Raw genomic sequence first — 21,498 nt, forward strand, 5'->3', positions numbered from 1 at the left:
CCGTGTTTTAAAAGAAACTATTGCCATGGCTAAACAAAATTGTATAGCTCGGAAAGAGGAAATTATTAAAAAAGTGGAAAGTGAAAATTTACAGGGTTTCACCTCATGCCACTACTGGACGCACCCCTTTTGAGTTGTTCAAAGAAAGGTGCCCTAACATGTTAATTGCACCTTATTGGGTTAATGAAGCTGAATCTAGAAAGGGGTTGACAATGGTAAGTGGAAGCTCAAGGAGTATGAAAAGATTGATGCACGGAAGTTGTCTTTTGACTCTAGAAAAGCTGTCAAGCCTACTCCTGTGAAAGTTGGCGATTTTGTCATGATCAGAGCTTCTTTTGGTAGGAAAGCAACCAGTTTGTTTCAAAGACCACATAAAGTAGTCAAAATATTAACTAATGCCATAAAAACTGAGAATTCATGTATTTGGAATCACGTTCAATGTTGTCAGCTACGTGCAATGAAAGCAAGACTGTGGTATCTCAAAGAGAGAGAAGGTTTGCAAGACAACCCTCAAGGTTTAAAGATTATGTTATGGTATAATCCTTATGTTTTGGTTATGCCTTATCTTTTGTTTTCCATTCAGTTGCTGGTACCTCTTATCTCTCATATCTTGTTTTTCTTTTTTGTGTATATAGAGGGAAGGTGTTTAGTAATGTACTGTAATTGATTGTACTCCTCCATATCATTACAAGCATGACTTATTATATATAGGTTTAAGTTGGTACTGTAATTGATTGTACTCTCCACATCATTATAAGCATGACTTATTGTGTATAGGTTTGAGTAGCACCATGGTGATAGAACCTGGTGCGAGGAGACTGGAGGTTGAGAGAGTCAGTTGTACCTGACACAGCCTACTGGATGGATGGAACCATTTGTGATTGCAATAAACTTTCTTCTTATTAAACACTGGATCAACTTGTATTCATTTTAAACTTGATTTTACAGGCTGTTCTTCTAAGTTGGTAAGATGCATGCTTACAATCCCTTTTTGGATATATACTCGACGTCAGGTGCTCTGATTCCATTAACTCATTTGGATGGTGATTATTACTAAGGAATTATGTTGAATAGTCAGGATTCAAGCTTCTAGGGTGTAGTAGAAATGTGGGAGGTGATAGTAAGAACAAATATCATTTACATTTATAAAACCTAGATCCATGCTTAGTTATGTTTATACCTGAGAAGTGCTGATTCTAAAAACAAATTGTATTCCTTTAGATGCATGATGTTTCTAGAACACACAAGAAGCCTGCAGTTCAGAGAACTGACAAAGGTCTATTGTAGAGACACCAAGGACAACATATTTTGTTTTCCTCACTTCCCCTTTTTCCTGGGTGCTGTTTTCGCCTGCAGTTATATTTACATTTCACTTAGTTGCAGGGCGCTGGTGGCATAGGGAACCGGCTTCTGGCATTCAAATCTTTCTTCCACAAAATTGCCCAGCCAAATCAGAATTTGTTGTGTCCAGATGTTGAAAAATGTCAGGAATACCAAGGGAACTGAATAGGTGGAAAATAACAGAGGAGAGGAAAGACAGTGAATAAACCTCTACAGAGCCACTGTGTGTCTCGACCTGGAAGGACCATACCTTAAAAAAGGGTTTCAGTATGTGATGGCACCCCCCTCCAAAAGCTGGCCCACCATAGTCTTAAAGTAGAATGATTCCATGATTTTCTGACTACAAGTCTCAAATTCTCCATCCCCTGCATATTTTTGACTATAATCAGAATTTGTGAAAATAATTCTGGATCTTGTAAATACAAATAGGCAGATGAATCAGATCTCCTGTCAATGTCAAAATACGCTAATTGATGCTGAAAGACCCTTGAGCTGTTAGTCTAAGGAGTCTCACCTCGCTCCCACTGAGTGACAACATTCACATTGGCCAGTTGACTGATGAATGCAATAACATTCGTAGTGATGGAAACATCTCCTTGCCGTTTACAAGCAAAAGGTACTGAAGCACACAAGAAAGTCCACAGGTTACAGTACAGTTGAAAAAATAAAGTACTTCAAAGTCCAATTGTATGTTAGTATTTATTCCTCTCAGCATTTTTTATTGCCCTTGTGGAGCAAGGCGTGACATCAGAAACAAAGCAGCGGCCGACACATGTTTCAGCACAGACACTTTTTCAAATACCAAATGTGAAGATGTGCTAGTGAACACTAGGAGAAGGATGGACAAAATGGACAGAAAACTTTCACTAGTCTCCTCATTAAGTGTACTCAGTTCTGGCTTTACAGAATCATGAACTAACACTGGCATACCCTCCTGATGGGTGAGACTCTAAAAAGGGGGTTCCTAATATCAGCCACTGCCCGTGTAGGGCGTACCATCGAGTGGTAATGTGGGGCGGAGGAGGGGCAGGTTGGGGGTTGTAAAATGCTGGAAATGGACGATTTCAGGTAAGTACCGAAAAAAAATAATAATAATGTCTTTGCTCTCGCTGCATCGCCAAATGTGATGCAGCGCGCGCAACACATTTTTTTTTGGGGTACTTACCTGAAATCATCTGTTTCCCGCATTTTACAAATCCCCACCCTGCCCCTCCCCAGCCCCACGTCACTGCCCGGGGGCATGCCCTGCCCGGGCCGTGGCTGTCTAATAGACTCACTTAAACACATAGCAAAGGAAAAACTATAAGAGACTCACTCTGCTACAGCTACATGATACTTACTACTCAAAGTTCTAGTTGCCCATGCCACCCAAGGATTTCCAGCAATGTGAACAGTGCAACGTCGCCCGATATGCAAAAGACAAACTTACTACCTTCATCAACTGTAACACCAGATACGTGGTCTACAGCATTATTTGTGAGTGCAGACTGATTTACACTGGCAGTGCTATTAGACCTCTAAAGGTACGCATTCATGAACACTTTTGTGCGATCAGAAACAACAACAATAGCTACCCTTTTACAGTACACTATGACACCAACCACAGCTTATGTGAGAATTTTAAGATTAGATTTCATGGTATAGACACATTAGAACCCAAGTAGATATGGGCCTAAATGAACCTAAAACTAGATATCCATGTCTTTTTGATTGATTGATGTTGCCTTGATGAAAATCATGATGAATAAGAATTCCTAGCATGTAGAATGTAATATGGAAATCATGAGGCTTTAGGTTTATCTCAAGTTAAAACTGACCTTTCTTTTGACAATTCTGCTGGCATTAATATATGATTTGGGACAAATATTTGTAATAATTTTACAAGATCTCCCTTGATACCGATACGTCCCCAGTATTTCCACACACCTGTGGGTACAGTCACATTGTATCTATGATCACAGATGCATGCCTCTCTTACTCACTCTCTCAATCTTTCCTTTAAGTCTATTCTAAACATGCCAATGACTCTGAGACTGACTTGGGCGAATTATTAACAACCTGAGATTGAATCCTATTGTGCATTATTTTTTCTTCTTTATCATTTTCTGAATGCTGCTTTATTGCACATCATGGCAACTTCACTACTGTTACCTCAGCTGCCCGGACCCCACCCCCATTTTTTTGCAATTTTTGTATATAGTGGATCCCTAACAATTCTGACTTATTAGTGCATATGCATCTAGAAACATGCGGGAACTCCCCTCCTACATCAGAGCATGGATTTGTTGATGAATACTGTATTGAATTGCCCTCGTTAGTTTGGTTGACTCTTGTGGCCCATTGCTTTTAGACTTTTCCGGGATACTCTTCACTTCCAAAGATGGTGACTAAGTAGGATTTTTGGGAGCGTCCTCTTTTTACCTTAACAAGCATGCCTCTGGGACCAGAAACTTTTGAATATAGATGCCATAAGAACGGTGCACTCTTGATTACTTGTTTGTGACAATTTTAGATAGCTGCAGGTAAGCGCAGTGAGCGCTGTGGACAGCATGTACGGTGAGCGAGATAAGGTACTGCCTTATGTTCATTTAGGTTTACTCTATTACTGCTTTATTTCCATTAGGCTTATCAAGGCCTCATCTCCTACTCCCCAAGAACTCTGACTTTTTGTTCAGATGCTTGATCGCACTTAAGATATGAATCCGCTACCTGTTATTTGTCTGCTACCTCTGATGGATAAATGTATAATTAATGTCCCTTGAATTTACATTTAGGTGCCTGACTGCGCTTAAGATATGCAAGCTTTAATGGATGTTTATCTGTCCCCTTTGGTGACTAAATATATAATTAATGCACCCCTTTACATACAGGCTCATCCATACATATACAGAAACATGTTATTGTTGCTTTGTACACGTTAAATATTTTTGGACTGAAGAGCGCACAACATCAACTTTGGAAGGTTTTACTGTTCTTTCATGGAGAGCTCTACCTTTGAATACTGTTGTAGCATGTAGCCTGAAAACCGCAGTATCACACTACAGGTGAGATTAGAAGTAGATGTGTGTTTGGATACTATGCCACATGCCCCTTCATCATGGGGTCATTATCTAAAATATGAGTTTGTCTATTGTTTCGTAGATACAAGTAGATTCCACTACAGAGGGGGTACTTCGAAATACCACAGTTGGATTTTGGTTTAACTTCACATATTTAGATCTATTGGCACTATTCTGGCCTAGACCACATGTTTCCACATTCCAGGTGAGACACCATAAACTCCTTCCAGCTCTTGATTGACAACAAGATTCATTCAGCTCATGGGCAGCGGATATGATCTGACTAGATATTTGAATGGTTTACAGTAATCTCCTTACTTTTTCCCAGTTTCTAGTGTCTTGTGAGTCTTTATCCCACACTAACAACTCCTTTGATTTTTTCTTTTAGATTGGCCCAGACAATGGGGTGGGGGGTAGCAAAGTTGCAGAAGAAGTGTACACACAAAACGATTGGGCCAGTGTTGGAAGTACATAAGGCCCAAGCCAGAGGGGCTGCTATGTATGGGGCAGAAATAGGGCGGGGACACGCCGGTGCGCATACCCAGGCGCTTTAGAAATTTCCATCGGCCATCTGACCATCTCTCTAAGATTGAGAATTCTTTCGTCAGACAACTCCTGGGTCTCCCTAAAAGCACACCACTGACACAGCTTTGACTGGACTTCGGAGTGAGCCCGTTTGCAGTAGAGGTTGTCCTTAGACCCTTGTTATATTGGCGCCGCCTATGGAGCACCCCAGAATTAGCTGTGTACAGAGAGGAATTGAGGGAAGTGGTAAACCTACAGGGAGTAAGAAAAATTCCATGGTTGGCCCACATTAAGAACTCTCTAATTTCCATGGGAGTGGGTGATTTATGGGCTAGTGCCGAAGATAGTTACCCGTCAACACCTAGGAAGGCCCTGTCAAAGAACTATAAGGAACAGAATCCCACTTTATTACAGGAGAGTTCCGTGACTGGCACACTAACAACATCCTTCTTAGAAGTAAAACTGCAATATAGGTTAGAACCTGTCATTGATGACATACAGCCAACCCTTGCTAGAAAGTTATATTTGCAGTTTAGGCACAGTACACTTACCTTGCGTGCCTTTACAAATAAGTGGGGGGGAAGTTTTACTAAGGGCTGCCCGACATGTAACAACATACTGGAGACGGGCCTACATGTATTATTCTTCTGCACGGCATATAAGAAAGCGAGACACCGTTGGTTACTGCAGTTGTGCAGAAACCTCGGAACATCTCACTGCGCACAGTCTTTCAGGATTTTAAAATATGACAATAGTATGCCTATTGCGTATTCAGTTTGCCGCTATTTGCTTTCAATGTGGTGTGTACGCCAAGCTGCTTTAAAGATAGGGCTAGCCCAACTAAATCACCCTACTCCCCCATTGTGATTGGTTGCCTTACATATTTGATTTTATTATATCTTTTGTGCCACAAATGTGGATTTTTAAATATTTATTATACTTTTTAACTTTTTAGGAATTTTTGAATAACATTTTAATGTGTATGTACTTCACTAATGGAGAATTTGAATTGTTTGGACTGCGTTATATATGTTTCTTAACTGTGCTTTTATGGCCTTGTTAGGCCGAAATAAAGAACTTTTTTCACTTTGACTTTTAGATTGTCACAAAATATCATCCAAATCGTACTCCACGTTGCGCATTAAGTTTTGATTATCTTGTCTCAGGTAGTTTGCCATCCCCTCGCCATTTCTTTGGATCTTACTTTTACAGGTTCTTCTTTTCTAATTTTTTGCACTCTTTTCCTTACTTTGGGGCACTTTTCAAGCAAGACCACGTCTTTTCTAATTTTTCAACAATGTATGCTACGTGTTTGGTCTATGATTTTAAGGACAGTAGTTACTGATATTCACCACTGCAGTGTTGCAACTGTGTATCTTCCTTCTCAAATACATCCATGAACTCAAGGCCTCTTCGCTCTTAGGGTGAGCCTTCTTTCCTACAATTACAATAGTCCATAGTGCCTATTTTTCAGTTTCTGTTAACCCGCACTTTACTTTCTCTGGCTTACTCATTTACCGGCCTCCGGGCCCCGATGCTGCCTTCAGGGCCGCCCTTCCCGATGTAGTTAGCTCTTTGGTCCTGAAAACTGCTAATTTCAATATAATCGGGGATCTCAACCTGCACTTTGACTCTCCTTGTCCTTCGGCGGCCAGTAGCACTTGTGCTGATTTGGAGGCTCTCCAACTCTTTCAATTAGTTCAACATGATACACACATTGGTGGTCATATCCTAGACCCTTTTTTTACTTCCCTTACATCGGCCAAAGTCTTGCCCCCTAGACCTATGGCCTGGACTGACCACCACCTAATTGAATGCCACCTTCTACTTGAAGACCCTCCTGTAGTCGCTTCCACTCCTGCCATTCTCAGGCGCCCTTGGAAAAAGCTGAAACTCAATGATTTTCATCAGCTGTTAGGCGAGGTCCCTTTGGCCCCTTTTACAGATGCGGAATCCGGCTACAATCTTTACTGCAGCTGGCTCACCAATGCGTTGGACAAGCTTATTCCTCTCACGCTGACTAAACAACAGCACATCCATTCCAGTCCCTGGTATGATGACGCTCTTCGGCTATTAAAATTTTTTTGTAAACAAGCCGAAAGATTCTGGCGCAAGTCATATGACCCGGTCAGGAAAGCTTTGTACCGCGCCACCATCAAGAAATATCACAGAGCCATTTGCAGGGCCCGGGCCTCTTACTTTTCTCGTGAGTTCAGCGCTAGCACCAACCCTATTAAACTTATTTTCAAAGCATTGAAAGATCTTGCCACCTGTAGAACTTCTACTGCCGCAATTTGTTCTTCCTCCCATTGTGAGGATTTGGCTGTCTTTTTTATTAATAAAGTGGAAGGTATTTATCGAGCTTTTCCCAGCCCTACAGGCTTTCGGCAGTGTATCACAGCCACTCCTAAAACCTCCATTTTGCTATCCCATCTTCCGGAGCTTTCTATGGAGGAGTTCGACAAACTTGTTATTAGAGTGAAATCAGGCTCCCCGATAGATCCCCTGCGGCCCTCACAATTCAGAGAATCTCCCTCTTTTTGCCTTCCCCCGCTTTGTAAGCTTATTAATCTGTCTCTGTCCTCGGGCTCTGTACCCTGTGCCTGGAAACAGGCGCAGGTAATCCCTATTCTGAAGAAACCTGCTCTAGACCCCAAAAAAGCTGAAAACTATCGTCCCATTTCTCTCCTCCCGTGGGCTGCCAAACTGACTGAGGTTTATGTTAATACCATTCTAGCAAACCATCTCCATTCTGCGAATATTTTAGATCCTACGCAGAATGGCTTTAGGCCCGGTCACAGCACCGAGACTGCGCTCCTGTACATGGCTGAACATCTTCGCATGTTGGAGGATTCGGGTCACACGGCGGTACTTGTGCTTCTCGATCTAAGTGCCGCCTTTGACACTGTCTCCCATGACATTTTACTCCAACGTCTGGTTGAGGCTGGGGTGGATAAGTTGGCTCTTGAATGGTTCAGATCTTTTTTATCTGATCGCTCCTTCAGGGTCATCACTCCCCCCTTCGAATCTAAACCACATGCGATTGCCCAGGGAGTTCCACAGGGATCGGCTCTAAGCCCCACCTTATTTAATCTTTATGTTCAGCCGCTAGCTGATGTCGCCATGCGTGGGAACCTCTCCATCGTGTCCTACGCAGACGACATTCAGCTGGCGGTTGCGATTAGTGGGGCTTCCGATCTTGAGGCAGCTAAGTTCCGTGAGGGACTTATATCCGTGGCCCACTGGATGAATGACAATTTCCTGCAATTGAACGCTAAGAAAACCGAGGTGCTCATTGTGGGGAAACAAACTCACCTGTGGGGCGATAGCTGGTGGCCTCATGAGCTCGGCCCTACCCCTACCCCCGTTACTGAAGTTAAAAATCTTGGGGTGTGGTTTGACTCCCAATTGAGCTTCTCCATCCATATTAAAAAGCCTGCTGCATCTTGCTTTGGGATCTTGCGTCAGCTTCGGTCCACCTTTAAATACTTTGACGCTCCCACCCGTCAACTTATCGTGCAAGCCATGATCCTGTCTAAATTAGATTATGCTAGCTCTCTTTTTCTTGGAGTCAATCGGGCTGAGCTCTCTCGTCTTCAACGCGTCCAGAACGCTGCCGCCAGGGCTCTGGTTGGCTTGCCCAAATTTTGCTCAGCTAGGAAAACCATTTACAATCTCCATTGGCTTCCGGTGGCACAGAGAATAAAGTTTAAATCTCTGATCTTGACTTTCAAAATCCTTAAACTTTCTTCCCCTCAGATTCTGCAGCAACTTATCTCTCCCTACGTTCCAGCTCGCTCTCTGAGGTCCTCTGTTCTCCACCTTGCCACAGTTCCTCGTTTTAAGAGATCTAGGATTAGCGGACGCTCCTTTCGAGTCCTTGCCGCCAAGCTATGGAATTCCTTGCCTGTCCATATTCGTGCCATCGAGGGGCTCCTTGCTTTCAGGAAGGCTGTCAAAACCTTCCTCTTCCCCTTAGCACCTTAGTTCTGCTGTTGTTGTGTTGTGTTTTTTCTTTCTGTCCGGTTTTCTGTTCTGTTCTAGCGCCAGGACGCCCCTTTGCTGGGGCATCTGCGCGCTTAATAAATCCGGATAACATAACATAACATAACATAACATATCTCATCATGACTTCAAATAATCAAGACATTATGTATGTATTTTTTGCAGCCTTGAAAAAGTCTCTGTGACAAAACACATGTCGGCTATCGCTTTGTTTATGCTGCCACGCCTTGCCCACAAGGACAATGATACATACTGAGAGGAATAAATACTAACGACATACAGTTGGACTTTGAAAAACGTTATTGTTTCAAAGATACAGTAACCTGTAGACTTTCTTATGTGCTTCGCTACCATTTGCTTGCATATTTGTCGGCCTGGAGCTTATTTTAGGCTGATCATCTCACCATAGGTGGCAGGGTATGTTTACAAGGAAAGCACCACCTCCCAAAAACATTATACATTTTCCATCACTGATTTACAGCTTTCTGGATGTGTGAATATTGTGACATCGCCATCACCTGTTTTATTTGTATCTCCTTGTCATTGTTCACATCAAGAAAAGGACCATTTCTATCTAAGGAAGCGTAGAAATGTAAAACATCTTGGGACTGCTTGCCTGCTTTTATATCCCATGGGCTTGCAAAAGAACCTGGCACAACAATATCACCCAATGAATTGTGTAGAACATGTGTCTTACATCCATTGGTCCCATAATCTGATATTGAACCCTTTCTCATAAAATGGCAACAGGCTGTGGTAAGCAATGATGTTAACATTTTTGTAGCTTTTTGCCATATGATTTCAAGATGAAAGTGCCTACAAGTGTTATATATTAGGAGGTGGAAGAGTACATTCTTGACAATACTACCATGAAGTTGATAATCAGAATTGTAATCAACATAAGGAAAGGTTGACTTGATACCCCCTACTATCATAGAAACAGGGGATTATCCTTCTAGACTACTTCCTGCTGCCTTCATTTGTCAGTATTTCCAGGCGAGATAGAAGATAAATAACTCTGGGTTACCTGGGCTTTGACCGGGACGCAAAACTGACAGACACTCAAAACTCCAAGAACCATGCTTCCTGCTCATCTTCATTGCTGTTGATACCTTATGATTGATACCAATTGCAAGGATTGACAACTTTGATGCACAAGTTAAAACAAAAGGCTTGAGAAATCCCCAGGACAATGGACTTACTGGGGTCGAAACAGGTGTTGGCTGCCCCAACAACCTCCAACTTGTAAAATATGTTATCAATTTGATGGAAACATCTGATGGACAATAAAATAAGAAATAACTTAAAAGAAGCAGTACTTGATTTTATTATAGTGTCTACACTTGTTCATTGGAACAAGAAATTACCTCAAACTAAATAGGAGGACACACTCAAACTTTACACAGATGTAGATAAGCAGTGATGTTAACATTTTTGTAGCTTTTTGCCATATGATTTCAAGATGAAAGTGTTGACAAGTGTTCGATAACAGGAGGTGGAAGAGTGCATTCTGGAAGAATCTACCATCAAGATGATAATCAGAAATGTAATCAACAAAGGGGAAGATTGACTAAATACCCCCTTACCATCCCAGAAACATGTGATTATCCTTCTAGACCAGTGTTTCCCAAAATGTGGTCCGCGGACCCCTAGGGATCCATGACACATTCCCAGGGGGTCCTCAGGTAGCAGTTTTAAAAGCACTGCAATGTTCTAAGTATAATAAGAAGTTTTCGAGCAACAATAAAAGTGTCAAGATAACACCAGTGAATAATGTTCCTGCTGGAGAGAGATGAGTTTTGTCCAGTGGCAGCTTGACTTATTTAATGTATCACAGAGGGTTAATATGCCTCTTGCATTTTTTTAAAAACTGTGTTTTATCTGCCTAGGTCAGTGGGTTACTGCTTTTGTCACATATATTCTTTAGTTACTGTGCAGTTTATAAGTGAAAATCCACAGTGACGTATAAACTGGCTTCAAAAAGATGTTTGCAAACTGCATGGTACAAGATAGTAACTGTTTTTTCCCAGTCTTTCATTATCCTGATGCTGCTAAAAAGGTTTATTTGAATGGAAATAAAGTTTCATTGTTAAAGTCAATGCTAAACACTGTGTTATACCTACCAGTATGAGTGACATGTGAATCCTACAACTTGTAGTCACCTTTGCCTTACGTAAAATTTTCTATACACTGGTTTACATGTATGATTCATTGTCTCTATGCTGTATATTTACAAGGAAAGTGACTCAGTGAGTGCTGCAAGCCATTTGGCTGTGCTGCACTTAGTCACTTTCAAAACACAGGGATGCAACATATTTACCACAGTATGTTACATCTCAGTGCTGTCCCTGGGCTGGTGCACAAACTGCTGCCATGCACCGGCACAGGCACCCTTGCCTGCGTTGTGGGGAGATTGTTTATGTGCAGGTAGGATTCCCTTTCTGCACATAAACAATCACTAGAGGGGATTTCATCATCCTAAACAACGAGGAGAAACAAATAACATTTTTCGTATTGCGCCTCGGTTTGCCTTCCTCTGGGAGGTGTAGCATTCAGACGCATTTCCAGATTTGCGATTTCTCGTAAATCTGGAACTGTGTCTGGTTTCATGGATGTTGCGTGGGAACACTCACAGCAAAACCCATGGAACGCACCTTTTATGCAAAGTGCTGCATGCAAAGGGGCCATATTTACAAAAAAAGGAAAAGTCGCGGAGGGTGGCTTTTCCTGTCCATGTAAATATGGGACACTAAAATGCGCCACCAGAGCATCACTTTTTGTGACGCACCAGTTGTGCAAGAGGATTGTAAATCTGCCCTATGTTTGTGTGTGTTGTAAAGTGCTCTGACATCCTACAATGCTATGAGACATGCTATAAAACAAATTAAATACATGTGACGGAGGGACTATGGAGAGATGAGAGGCACTGTTGGAGAGTGATAATAAGTGAATCATTGAAGAACCCCAACAAAGATTGTCTTATCCTAGTGCATAGTAAGGTCATCATTTACTATTCTTTAAAAGCTAATATAATTAAATATATAATGATAAACGTATTGTAGATTGCACTATTGTTTCCTAAATTGCCTTGGGGGGAGAGCCTCCTAAAGCCCCCTTTGTAGTGGTTAGACTCACTCACAGCACTTGGTGTGCACTGTATGGGGACTGGTCTGAAAACATTTGCCAGGGCTGCTTTGGGTTTCCAGTCTGGCCCTGGCAGGAGCAGGAGCCTCGTACTGTGAAATAAAACCAACCATTTAATAGTTGGTCACGGAGATGCAGCACCAAACTTCCCTATACAGTTTTTTGGTTGTTGCAAATTCTTTCAATATAAAATACTAAAATCCTTAGTTATTGGACTATTTGTTTTGTGTGAACACCTGTGTTTATTTTTTTCGAATTACTGTTTTAATGTTTAAAATTTAAATCATAAAGATTGCTTGGGGGTCCCCTGCTTCTAGTGTTGACTCAATGGGGGTCCTCAGGAGCCAAAAGTTTGGGAACCTGCTTCCCACTTACTTCATTTGTCAGCATTTCCAGGCAAGATAGAAGATGAACAACTTTCCATTATTAATATTCCAGATCATCTTTGACATTACAACTTCTTGCAAAGGGAGTGAGAGTCTTGTGGTGCTTTTGGTGTTTTAGATACTATTCATATTGAAGCAGGTTTGGTCATTCAAGGTGTGGCCTGTACTAAATCAGGATTGGTTGGGGTTGCCAAGATTATCAGTTGTACATCTGACTACTCAATATTCCCTCCTATTGGAGAGAATATCTAAATTTAGCTAATCTCTTTTCGGGGTAACTCCAGAATAGAAAGAGGACGGATTTGCTTAACTTGGAGGGGACCTGAGTGTCAGTTCAACTGTGTTGATTTACCTGGTTTCTTCATATCATGCACTGCAGTGCAGATACCTATGATTTCCTTACATCCCATTCCTCCAATATCAAACATTTCAGTAGTGATATCTGGAGTAGCACAACAAAATGTCCAAGAGAAGCATGACAATGTTTGGTGACAGTGGTGGATATGCCTTTATACATATTTTATTATAATGGATTGAACCTGTTGATAGGAGAATTTGAATATAGTGCTGATCGGATGGTTGCCATCTGTGTTCCTTTATTTTTAATTGCATGGTTTTTATTGTCTGGTTTGCACATTTCAATATTTAGTTTCAGAATATGCCTACATTTTTTACTAGCTTGCCTTACACAAGGAATTCAGCAAAATTACATTTGGTCATTACAGAGAAAATCCAAATCGAAAAAAAAACTAGCCTGACAAAATGAGGCTTACAACATTTTATTTTGAAGAAAGACCAAAATGACAATATATATTTTCCAACAAAATTGAATGATTTCATGGAAAAGGTATATCAGGCCTCAGATTTAATCCCAGATCCAGAAAAAAAACACTTCTTAAAATTCTTATTATAATACGAATTTTAACAATGCATTTTTAGTTTTAAAAAATGGGTTGTGGTATTTATTTGTTATGTCTGCTGTGACTTACCACCCAACAAACAAAGAGGTACAAATGTAGTCTGTCCTCCTGAAAACGACTGTTGATATAAATGGACACCAAGTGGAGACAAGTTTTACGAAGTTCCAAAAATGGCTAATGATGTAACCAAGTATGTGCTATGTCCTCAAGGTCTGTTAGGCAAACAATCATGAACAATCTCCCTTAATCACAATCCGTGAAAGGAAATAACACCACAAAAATGGAATGCGTGAGTATCTTGGGGATACCTTATCTTATCAGAGAGTCACTCAAGAGAATGGGGTGACCAACACATTTGTGATGCTATCTAAAGCCTGCACCCTTTTTGGTAACAGTAGGTTGTGTAGGCCAAATGCTGCAATATTAGGTTAGCAATCTGGTGGTCTCCTATACCAATGAGACCATCCATAATTACAAAAACAGGTTTGTGTGAATAACATATTTGTGTAGGCCTAGGGTAGAGAAAACAAATTAAAAAAGTAATTAACAGCAAGACATACCCAGTTTATTGAGTTTGCGTGCAATAGCATTTGCTAATACACAATTATACAGCATTCATCATTCAGATTAATAAAGTTGACTAGTTATTGGGCTAATTTAGCCATCATGGTCTTGCACATTCATCAGGACAGATGCATTGTGGCACAAAAGAAAAAAATTATAAAACCCACCTAAGACACAACGTCACCTGTTCGAGACCACAACCTTCATTTGTAGGAATGTTATGATCTGCATATCCTATACAATGGAGAGGCACCACTGCGAGCTGCTGAATATGTTAATCAACAGCAAGTGGGCTGCAGTCTGAACTTTTCATGACAGGAACAGCACCTTTTCCAAAGTGCTGATGGAGCCTGCCTGCTGACATCGGAAAACTCACTCAGAGGATGAATAAATGTATTGAATCAAGTGGGACAGCACAAATGAACCTTCAAAAAGATAACAATTCTTACCAGCATTAGGAACTTCACTCCCCATCATGCACCATGGGCTTATGGTATGAGGACACGCCCAATGGAGGGGAATGCTGGAAATAAAAGGTGGTGAATGAACAATGAAGGTTTCATTTTCGTGTTTTTCCCTGCCCAGGAAGAAGGGGCCAGCGAGCCCAGAAACGCGTTGGCAATACTAATCTTAAACTGATGGAAATCGGCAGGCTGCACAAACAGAGCTGGATGGCAGGAAATGGTTGTGTGCTCTCCCGAGCCCCAGGGCATTTGCTTAAACATATATATATATATATATATATATATATATATATATATATATATATATATATATATATATATATATATATATATATATATATATATATATACAATGTAAAATAGAAAAGTAAAAATAAAATCACATATTTATAATTGCCTTTATTTATCAATATTTCACCCAGTCAAGGAAGACACTTTGCTGCGCTGCGCCTCACTGCGTGAAAGGGAGACGGCAGGAATGCACCATGTTCAGCATTATATGATGCATTCCTGCTTCTGCTTTGAGATTGGAGGATTTCAAAGTAAGGTTTTATTAATGGATGAATGATGAAAAAACAGTGCTCCACTTTGACAGCTACTGCCTGTGCGCCCTATGGGAACACCTACCTTTTGGTCAATTTCTCTGCACCTAGAAAAATTGCTGTCAGATTGAGAACTATATGTCACAATCAGATGTTCTGAGTAACAAATTCGTTAACATAGGGTATTCTAAACAAGTGTTAACACTGTGAGAAAAAGAGTGAGGAACAATCACAGACAAAATTGACTGAGACCACAGGTGATGGAGACTGAAGAAAGAATAAAAATGGTCCTCACATATAACCCTTTGTCCTAGAGAATTAAGAAAACTAAAAAGAACACATGCATATACTTGAAGCTGGTGACAAAAATACTGATTCCACAAATAAACAACAGAAGAGTGAATCCTGACTGAATTAAGAGTGTTGTAAAAGGAGCCACTCTTATTTATTTGAAGAACCCTCACTCACCAACATAGTTGGGACATGCTTTATCATTGGGTTCCCACCAGAGAGGCTGAGAACCTCTCTGGTGTGCTGCAATGCCTGCTCACAGCGGAGCGGGTTTTTGATTTTGTGGAGGTGCAAAAAGTAATAGTACGATGAGATAAAATTGCCTTTACCTGCCCTAAAGAATTTATTGGTGGAGAGGTAAGGCAAGGTTAAAAGGTTACTGAGGAGGATGTGTGGAACTGGTTAAATTGACCAGAAGCACCCCGAAGTGGTAGTAAAAAGTGGTCTACATGTTTCAGCCTCCTAAATGCCCGCAGCAGGGCTTTCTTCAGGACCAAATGTCATGGCGTTATCTACACGCTAAGGTAAGGTGTACCCTAACCTTTGACATACAAAAACCACACAACGTATGGTTACCCTGAGGCCTTCAGCATTCTTGAAAGCAATGTGACTATGTAATGTAGGATTCCCTCACATCATGGATCCTAGCGGGGGTGGTGACTTGTAGTCAATCGTATGCCAAAGCCAGATGCCCGAGAGGCACTCAGCCTCTCTGGTGGGAACCCAATGATGAAGCATGTCACCAACTAGGTTGGTGAGTGAGGGTTCTTCTAATAAATAAGAGTGACTCCTTTTACTTCGGTCTTTGGTCATTTTAACATTACTTCAAACGTGATATTTAACATTACATACGTATTTACATATTCATGCATAGTCACAATTTCAGTTTAGTTTAAAATAATGCATGGCTTTTGCAGTGGGATTATTCTCCTACATTTCTTTGCTGTTCCAACAATAATTATGTGAGCTTGACAGTGGTTAGTACTCGTATAACAAAGTTAATCTATTGGTACAGGAGCACATTATGCGTCCAAACATGTGAAACTGACATATTTACATAATTGGTGGTGTTTTATGATCACGCTACGATGAGTGGAATGCACACTGATCCGCTTTGCTTTTAAACTGAAACCAGGAAGCTTTCCGGGTCCTGTCTGTCGCATGTAGCACTGGTTCGCATTTAAGCCTAATGTGATTGTATAAGCGGCCGCTCCTCCGTTAAGGCAGAAGAGCATCGCCCCACTGCTCTTCCTTGCAAGCAAAGTACAGGGTGTGGTGGGGCCATCTTCGTTGACAGCTGCAGTGGAGACACTGCTGCAAATCCGCAAGTCGGACTACAGTGGCCAAACCGATCTCTCCACCGGAGCTATGTTGCACAGCCAGGTGGAGAAAGGCACAGGCTCCCAGGGCCTGACTGAGGGTATTACCAGCATGAGAGAAGTGTCTGGATTTGTGTAGGGAGTCTGGGAGCCTGCCGGGAGTCAAGGGGAGAAGGAGGATCAAGGCAACAGCCAGCAGGTAAGTGATTTTTTATTATTTTTGTTATTTTTCTCCCCGGCATTGCCCCCCCTCCCACACTTTTTTCCGCAGCAGCTGCTACTGTACTATATAATATTTTGAGGGGTATGTTTGACACAGAAGCTGGACGAAAGACCTTGGTAAAGAACTACTTGCGTTAAAGACCAAAACATAGAAAATAACAGATATACAAAGATTGGATTGCACTTGAAAATGGAGATATATTTGTTAAAACTGGAAAACAGGGATTTGAATATTCGATATCCTTGAAATATAGCTGCATTGAGTAGATTAATTTTCTACTTCTCTGGTGCCTTCAAGTCTCTAACTGTTTTACACTTCATTCCAAGAAGAGTATGTGGAGAGGATTGATCTCATAGAGAAGGCTGTTCATTTAATTTAGCTTTTTACATATTCCGAGCGCTGATCTTGTGAGAAATTACACTTCATTACTAGCTGAAATTAGGTACTTTAGTTCCCCAGACTTGAACATCGATTTGCTCACCAAGTGTAGAACAAAAGACATTTTATGGTCTAGTTGGGGATTTGGATTTGATGGATCCTGAAACCATTGTGGCAAATACTAGTCTGTCTTTGGCCCACTCATAATCCAGTTCTGACTTTCTGGCAGAGGGGGCCTAAGATTTGCAGCTACTGAACATATGTCATATTATTAGAGACAACGGTCCCTTTCATGGAGATTATATAACCATAACCACGAAAGTGCAATCAGGGTTGGGTGTGTTATTGTCCAAATGGAACACATTGTATTTATTTTCATATTTAATAAACATTAGACAACATACAAAAAAACGTAAGTGAGCAGTAAGTGATGGGGTTCTGGAAATCAAAAGATTTCCTGACCTCAGGCATGTAGCTGTAAAGTGACTTTTAAGTGATATCAAGATTAGTCACAATAGAAAGAACATCTTGTACTCCACAACGGTCATAAGTATAAAATGGAGTTAAGCGGTATTGGTCGACGACATTTAGATTCCCAACAGACGTCATGGGATCATCATCAGGGCAAGTAAATCTGAATGGCTGAGAAGATGTCTAAATAAGGCAGGGAGTTGGGGGTAGGAGGAGGAAGAGAGCGAAGGGTGGGAGGAGGGAAAGGAAAGGGGAGAGGCAGCGGTAAAGAGGGGGTGAAAAAACAGAAACAGTTAGGGAAGGACGCAAGGGTAGGCCAATAGTTCAAAGTTTAATAATTAGGTCAAGGGTGAAGACTGAGAGAGCTGATGCAGACTAGTGCTACCCTGCTGACACCAAAAGGCAGTGGGCATGTGTGGTTGAAATCATGCTGGCCATGGGAGGTGGAATATAGTATGTCATAAATAGGACTATAACTGTTGTGCATGCCATGAATGCCTGATTCCAAAGGTGCATGCGGCTAAGTAGAAGTAGGACTTACTTTGGGTCCAAGCTGGGGACCTCACTGGCAGTGGGGGTAGGGGAACGAAGTCCCGCTCATGGAACCAGGTCTGCACAGGGACGCAATGGTAATGTGCAGAGCTGTAAGAACATGGTATACAATGAGGTCCGAGCATGAGGGGGACCTGTCCGTTGCATGGGAAGGGGCTACAGCTGGTGTTACCTTCCAGACAGTGAGAGGGGGATAAATAGGTTTCTATAACTAGTAACATTGAACACATAGGAATAAATATAAGAACCTCTTTGTGTTGGCTGAATAAAGTCTGGGTTTGTTAATAACTTGATGCCACTCTGGAGATGCTGTAATACTATCATCACTATGTGGTCCACCGAGAGTTGTTCAGGCCTGAATCATCCTCCAAGGGATGGCTTTGGTCACTCAAGCTCCTGAATGATCATTGAACACCGGGGGCTTTATTCAAGAAATATTTGTGTAAGTTTACTATTTCTTTGATATTCATAAACTACGAGTTAATAGTAAGTTTACCACTGCAGAGATTCTGCACTTGGGACAGAGAACTCCAATCCAGCAGAAGCTTTTACATACATTTTCTTTCTTTCTCTTTTTAGTTTATCCGCTTCTCTATGTTTCCATCACTCTAACAATACTGAGCCCTTTTACAATTAGACAAATCACAGCATTACCTTTACTACAGAGGCAATGGTCCTCTAATGGACCTTTTGCCACCGATAGGAGGGGTGGGAATTAGGGTTTTCCAAAACACAGTGGTTGTCACCCAATGAGGACCATTAATTGGTCACCTACTCACAAGTTTGAAATAAGATTCAATTACACTAGTCTCAAGAACATAATATTGAAGTAGAGCATTGCGGTAGGAAGACCCAACCTTCTAAAGAAGTTAAACCTAACCAGAATGATCCCACTAGAATTTAAGCTATGGCAACACAGAACATAAATACAACTTGATATTCAGGAAAGATTTTCTGATTCTCTCTGTAACCTATTTACAACTAACTACAGAAATAGCACAGTTCAATGAAGGAACATAAGGACCCAATAATAGACCCAGGTAATTTAGATATTTTAGTTATCATATAAATTATCTAAAATCAATCCAAATAGAAAATCTTTTAAGTATTTCAGTCAGGAAAATTACAGCGTAAAATATTGAACCCCACATTTAGTCATCTGATGGTTCTTGAAAGGATAATTCAATTTGATTTCAATCAAAGATACAAGGTTCCAACCACCATCAAAGGCAGAATGATATTGTGTTCTATAACAGCATCCATAAGTTCTAAAGTAATGGGACATTAAAGTCTACTAAGGGCAAGTCTATAGGCATTTGCAGTAAGGAATAAAAAAGAATTGAGTCAGTCTGTCAAAAGTGGCAGCATCAGCAAAATAATCTTCGTCTATATGAAAAAGGTATCTCAGTCATCTGGAGCTCGTCCTCATGAATGGAAATGTAAAAGTACATGAAAAGGTGTGTGTGTTAGAGAGATAAAAAGGTCTGTGTTGTCCCTCGTTTGGGGTTTCTTTTTTATAGTCTTAACATAGAGAGATGAAAAGGGTCTGATTTGCCCCTCGTTTGAGGTTTCTTTTATACTCTTAACGAAGCTTTAATGATGTACTATCACTCCACCATGGTACGACATTCACATGTTTGATTCACGTAAGTAGATTTCAAACTTCTTTTAGTCAATTCAACATATTTTCCCAGGCTGTGCATGAGCAAGAACAAGCCTTCCGGGGTCACACAGATTTGTCCATTGTTAGAAGTATACAGTGTTTCAGGTTGCAACATAAGGTCAGGGGTCATTTCCACACAAAGTATCTCACAATACACTTCTAATGGAATGTTCTCAAAAGCAAAGTATAGCTCATACAGAACAAATAATGCAACATTTGAATGAATAGAGAAAGATCTATTGAAAAATGCAGTTCAGGAAAGGAACACGTTATGGTATGTTAAATGAACTTGTTAAGCACATGAATAGCCATGGGTGTCTTTGCCTAGCTACTGTGATAGTACATGCAATTTTTAGTGCTTCAGGTGTCTATATAGAGTCAAATAACCAGGGGCATATTATCAAGGGGGTTTATCTCCGCTGTTTTGACTGTAAAAGCCAAGAAAGCGGAGATAAAATTATCTCCCTATTACCTAGCTGTTGCTAACACCAGTTAGCGACAGCTAGTAGGAGATAGCAACCATCTTGGGCCCCACTTTGCATGTCAGTGATATTTATCACTAATGACATGCAAAGTGGGCGTGCCAAGATGTTAGAGACTGGAAACAGTCGCTAACATCGCTATCTCCTATTACCAACTTTTGGAGATATTCGCGCTAAGCGCGAATATCTCCAAAAGCTAACACCTGCCCTGAGCAGTTCTTAGCCATGTTATCCAATGGGAGGTGGATAACATGGCTAAGAGCATTAGCTCGGTAATGCATGAATATCGCGGACTTTTCAGCGATATTCATGCATTGCGGACGATTTTTATCGCATTTGCGATAAACCTTGGTAATACCAAGGTTTATCTGCGATAAAAATCGCCGCAACTCAGCGGTAAATTTTTGTCTCTAACCAAGCAATAGCGATAATTATCGCTACTGCTTGGTAATATGCCCCCAGGTTTGGACAGCCTTTCCAAAAGACAGAAGATTCAAGGATGATTTGATATGTAATGGGAGCTTGTTCCAGTTAGTGTAAGCACCCAGAAAAAAGCTACCTACTCCCCAAGATGCCCGTTTATATTTGGGCATGATTACTGATTTAGTAGATGAAGACGGTAAAGGTCTTTTGGGGTGTACCAGTTCAAGCTGTTCCTCAAAAAGATAGGCCCTTCATTAAGTAAGGCTTTAAAGGTAATACATAGTGCCTTAAAGATAATTCTGGACCTGATTGGCAACCAGTGTACTTTTCTCAGATGCCTTGAGACCAACTGATATTTTGGGATGCTAGGAAAAAGTTGAGCTGCTATATTCTGTAGAATTTGCAGCTTCCTAATGACAGAGTAATGGGCATTAAGATGCAATGCATTACAGCAATCCAGTCTAGAAATTGCCAAAGAGGTAACCAGGGATTTTTGCAAGTGTGTTGGAAAGCTTAAATGCATATATCAGCTTTATTGATGAATTAAACTCAATTAAAAACAAATACAATGCACTAAATTGAAAATGTCATAATAAAGTAAATAATAATGATGGTTCACCAAGGTTAATTACGTCAAAAAGGTTAGCTATGGCCTACTTCTACGAATTTTTGAGAATCATTGCTTGTAAATTATTCGTAAAAATAGTTTTACTAAAATTGTTCAGAAATTTTTATAATTATAAGAG

The sequence above is a fragment of the Lissotriton vulgaris genome, chromosome 3_1 (assembly GCF_964263255.1).
Source record: "Lissotriton vulgaris chromosome 3_1, aLisVul1.2, whole genome shotgun sequence".
NCBI lineage: Eukaryota > Metazoa > Chordata > Amphibia > Caudata > Salamandridae > Lissotriton > Lissotriton vulgaris.